Genomic DNA, 5,370 nt, shown 5'->3' with positions numbered 1-5,370 from the left:
GTTTATAAACTGTGAATCGGAAGCCCAGACCTGAAGTAGCCTTCACCTTGGCCTTTGCACGCAGAGGGCACGCATTCCTGACATCTCCTTTGTCTCTCCAGGGCAGAGTCTGCATTCACACTAACCAGCCTTGAGCAAAGCTTTGGCCCCTCTTCAAACAGTCCCTGTGTCAGAGGCCACACACACAGGTTCTGTGTGTCGTGAGGAAGAACGTTCGTGGCCCAGCTGACCTTACCTCTCTCTCCAGCCCCAGTCTTCTGGGACCAGCAGCTGTCAGAAGAGATGGGGTTTATCTGGGGGGTGGGGGTGCTCCCTACCTGTGCTGCCCTAGACAGCTGCAGCTTCCTGCCGCCAGCCCCTCCTCCAGCCGATGAAGGTGGAGGGGAGAAGGCCCGGGGACGGGGGAGCTGTCTTGTTTTGGGGTGCTATGACAAAATGCCATCAATGCTTGCAAATAACAGAAATTTATTTCTCCCAGTTCAGGAGACCGGAAGTCTGAGATCAGGGTGCCAACACGGTCAGATTCTGGAGAGACTGCCCCCCTCGGGCTGTGTCCTCACGCGGCAGAGAAAGGGGGTAAGCTAGCTCTCTGGCCTGTTCCTACGAGGGCACCGATCCCATTCCTGAGGGCTTCACGCTCTTGACTTAATCACCTCCAAAGACCATCACAGTGGGCATTCAATTTCAATATATGCACTTTTGGGAGGGACACAGTCCTTCTTTAATAAGGACCCCTGGTGCTTGCCCCAGGCCCTCCAGCAAAAATAAAGATCACTGTGGCTCTGAACCTCTTGAGTTTGAAAGAGCCCTTGATAGTAGTGGGAAATGTCCAAACCATTGTGTGGTCTTACACAAGAGCTACAGGTGTTCAGAAATTCTTTGTAACATTCTCTCTTTTTTTAAAATTATATTAAAAATATTTTTTTAAATCTTCATTTATTTTTGAGATTGAGAGAGAGAGAGAGAGAGGCAGACAAAATCTGAAGCAGGCTCCAGGCTCTGAGCTGTCAGCACAGAGTCCGACCCAGGGGCTCGAACCCATGAACCTCGAGTTCCTGACCTGAGCCGAAGTTGGACGCTTAACCGGCTGAGCCACCCAGGTGTCCCTGTAACATTTGCTTTTTAGAAGAGAAAAGAATATTAGCTTTAAGTCTCCCTGTTTTCAATCAGAGCATCTGGGGCTCCAGCCTGTGTGGCTATTAATCCCTACATCTCCAGGAGGGCTTACAGGAGTTGGCCATGTTCCCCTGCTGGCATCTGGACTTCCTAAGGCCAGATGCCCACCTCCCAGCCACGCTTCGCACAGCAGAGTGAAGCGGGTAGGATGTTCAGGTTCTGGAGTCAGACGGTCCTGGCGACAAGCCTGACCCTGCTGCTTCAGACTGTGACCTTGGACAAGCCGCTTCACGTCTCCAAGCCTCAGTTTACTCACCTGCAAGATGGTAAACGCTATTACCCACTTCACAAGGTACTGTGAAGGTTAGATGAGCCAATGGTCGTAAAGCCCTCTAGCAGAACCTGGCACACGAAAAAGATGTGATGGATGGGAATCTCAAAAAGCAGCTCAAGGGATCCTGGGATGCAGGCGAGGGGGAGAAATGAAACAATCAATAACTATTTCCTTGCGCCTATCATGTGTCAGGTGCCACAATGCCTTGGGCTGTGTCCTGCTTGCATTGGTGGAGGCTGTCGAGGGACTCAGGCATCTAGCGACGAGGCAGAGAGAGGCGGAGGGGCCAAGACCCTACACAGAGGAGACTCCTCTCCAGCCTCGAGCGTGAGAGGTGATTTTTAAAATTTTTTTCTTTTTTCCAAGAATTTACTGAGTTGCAAATATTGGAACCCACTAGGGCTAGCTTAAGCAGAAAGGGGATTTATGCAACTGTATGAGATAACGCACAGAGTCACTGGGAGGGCAGGAGTAACAGACTTGAGGCGAGGCTCCCAGAGAGACCCAGAATTACGCTGCAGAGCTGGCTCGATGGGGGAAATGAGGGCAGCTGCGAGCCGGGAGCCAATTTCACTGCAACCACCATCTCTTCTGCCACCAGAAGGTGACCTTATAACTAAGACCACCCGGAAAGCTGGGCCATAAAACAGAAGTTTCTGCCCAGGCTTCAGTTCTGAATTAGGGACTTTCAGGGCAGAGCCCAGGCCACGTGTCTGCGTCCTTGCTGCAAGGGAGCCTGGGAACTGAGTTCTGAAATATACTGGGGAAGACAGAACTGAGAGGGAATTTCCCCAAATGAAAAGCTTTGCAGAGGATGCAGGGGCGCAACCACAAAGAAGGCAGATGACCCTGTGTCCCTACCCAAAGCATCATGTAGGGAATGTGGGGGCATGGCATGGGAGGGGGGTTAGACCCAGCTCTTGGAGGTGCTCACTGTCTGGTGGGGCAAACATCTGCATAAGTAACACTGCAGGTGAATGGAGGGGCTTCCGGGGGCATGGACCACCCGTCCATCCACTGCATGTTTGTGCCCAGCTCCAGTGACCTGGTTGGTATGACAGAGAGCGCATTTGTGACCTCTCCAGTGGTGATGTGGGACAGTGGAAAAGGGAGGGTCAGCCAGCCTGGAACCAAGTCTCAAGTTTCTTACTCATTACCCATATGATTTGGAATTTCTTAATTTCCCTGAGCCTCAGGTTCTTCATATGTAAAAATGAGAACCGTCACCGCCCCCCTCCCATCCTGCCTCCCCTGCCCCATTTAAAGGCTGGTGTTGGCATTAAAGATAATGTATGTAAACTGCCTGGTGTAATAGATGTCCAAAGAAGGTAGTTATTTTATGGTTATTGGCATGAGCGTGGTAAGAGAGGCTTCTTTTGGTGGGGGCCTGGATGCAGTGTTTCAGGGGGAAGAGGAGAGGTTGAAACAGACAAGGGGGTCCGGGGCCTGTCTGCCTTGGGCATTCTGGATGTGTTACCCTTGGCTGATAAAGGCATCCTGGGACTAACAGAACAAATGTTCATTGTTAAGCTTCAACTTCGATTGTCATTAAGTAAAAAAACCCAAAAAACAAAACAAAAAAAACCAAGACAGCCCTTTCGCTCTAACAAAGGGTATCCTGGGTGCTTTTCTCAGAGGCCCCATTTGAACAGGACAGTGAGGAGCTGGACTTTGGGTTCTGGGCCCGTGGCTGGAAGGTGATCTCTGTCCTACTTCTGGGGATGGCCAACCAAGAGCTTTGGCTCTCTGGGTGGAAATGGAGGTAAGGGAGTGATATCCATCCAGGGTGGGAAGTTTCTCACATGGCCGGGTCCCAGGTGTGGAGACAGGTAGGGGTGGGGGTAAAGCAGCCAGCAGCCACATTTGACCTCTTTTCTCTGGTCTCCTCCGTGTTTCTGTAAGGTATCAGCCATAGGCTCTGTGCCCCTCAGCTTGTCTGACACTGACAGCTGACTCCACAGGTACAGGGCAGGGACAATGTGGGCACACTCCCAGACGTATGCATCTGGGGTATCTGGGTCCCAAATTGCTTTCTTATTCCATGGGGAAACTGAGTCAACCCCTCCCACCCTTTCCTTAAGCTCCCACCTGCCCTCATGGGCTGCTTCTCAGAACTTGACCCCGAGAGGTGCCCCAGAGTGTCTTCCTAAGGAAACAGTAGCCCAGAGGGGAAAGTTTAGTGTAGTAAAAAGAATGGAGAAGATTTTGGAGTTGGGCAGACTTGCTTTTGATCTGTGGCTCCCTATCTTATCTTTGGAGTGATCTTGGGGCGAATGACTTACTGTCTTAACCTGTAAGATGGACATTTAAATATTTCTCTGATGGGGTTATTAGAAGATCAAGTGTAATGACATATGTACCTGGCAGAATTTCCTGGTCAAGGAAGCCTGGCCAACTATTTGTATTCTGATCTATTCTCTGTCTGTCTGTCTCTCAGAGAAACAAACAGCTGCAGAAGAGCCACCCTGAGTCAATCCACAGAGGAAAAACACTGATTTAGAAAGAGATTTTAAACGTTCCGAAAAAGATGCGAATGATAGACAAATTTGGTGAATGATACAAATGATTCATGGCATTAGATCCTGAAGGGAAGAGTGGTTAAAAAAGGGTTTTGAAGTTCTAAAAACTAAGCAAAACACACTTTAGACCATTCGATTCCACATAATTCAATGAAGTTGAAAAATAACGATGTCTACAGCCATTAGGCTTGAACGGTCAAGTTCAAACTGGGGAGAAAAGATACAAGTAAACAGAAAACCCTCTTCAAGCTGGATTAAAGGAAAAGGGGCTTTGCCAAAAAGTGAAGAGGTATTCTGGGTTCAGGGATGGCTGGATTCAGGAGCTCAAATGATGTCATGGGGCACAGCATAGAAGTCTGTGCTGGCTCCATTGTCACATAGGAACTTCTTTTATGATGGCCAGAAGGCAGCAACAGTTCCAGACTTACAGGCTCCTAGGCTCAAGTTCAGCAGGATATGGAGACCAGCAGTCCTGGATTGGTTTTTGTAGCCATTCCTGAAAGGATCACTGGGGTCAGGGAATGCAATGCTTTTATTGACCAGGTTGGGCATCCCATGCCCACCCTGCGGATGGGGACAGGGTGAGGTCAACACCAGCCCTCTCCATGAAGCGAGAGTGGGGAAAGGTACCCCCCCCACCCCAGAAGAAAATTAAGCACCATTACCAAAAGAAGGCAAAATGGATACAAGGTGGTCCAAGAATCAAATGCCCGCTCTGTAGGTGTGAGGGGACAGTTTTAGGAAACAGAAGACCAAATGATCTAAGTCTTTCTAAAAAACATCAAGGATAACAGAAAGGAATTTTTGTGAAATTTACAGCAAAAAAGAGAATCATGAATAAATGATCTACTCCTTGAGTTAAAACGATATATTTAAAAGTATTTCTAGGGGCGCCTGGGTGGCTCGTCGGTTGAGCGTCCGACTTCGGCTCAGGTCATGATCTCACGGTCTGTGGGTTCGAGCCCCGTGTCGGGCTCTGTGCTGACAGCTCAGAGCCTGGAGCCTGCTTCCGATTCTGTGTCTCCCTCTCTCTCTGGCCCTCCGCTGCTCATGTTCTGTCTCTCTCTGTCGCAAAAATAAATAAAAACTTTAAAAAAAAAAAGTATTTCTAAATGGTGACTTTTAAAATTTGCTTTTTAAACTTTTATTATTCATTTCTAGTTTTATACATGAAAGCAATCTGTATGCTTCCAGCTCTTTGGAATTTACTAGAGTTTGATCTCTGACATGGTACGTGGTATATAATCAATTTTGTAAATGTTGCACAGATAGATACTTGATAAAAAGATACAGTCTGTGCAGGACATAAGTTCAATGTCTTAATAGACATTAGCTATTAATTAGACATTCAGCTATTAATGCTACAGTTTGAATCTCTTATTGCTTTATTAAGTTTGCCTT

The sequence above is a fragment of the Panthera tigris genome, chromosome D1 (assembly GCF_018350195.1).
Source record: "Panthera tigris isolate Pti1 chromosome D1, P.tigris_Pti1_mat1.1, whole genome shotgun sequence".
NCBI classification, from domain to species: Eukaryota; Metazoa; Chordata; class Mammalia; order Carnivora; family Felidae; genus Panthera; species Panthera tigris.
This window is presented reverse-complemented; position numbering follows the sequence as displayed.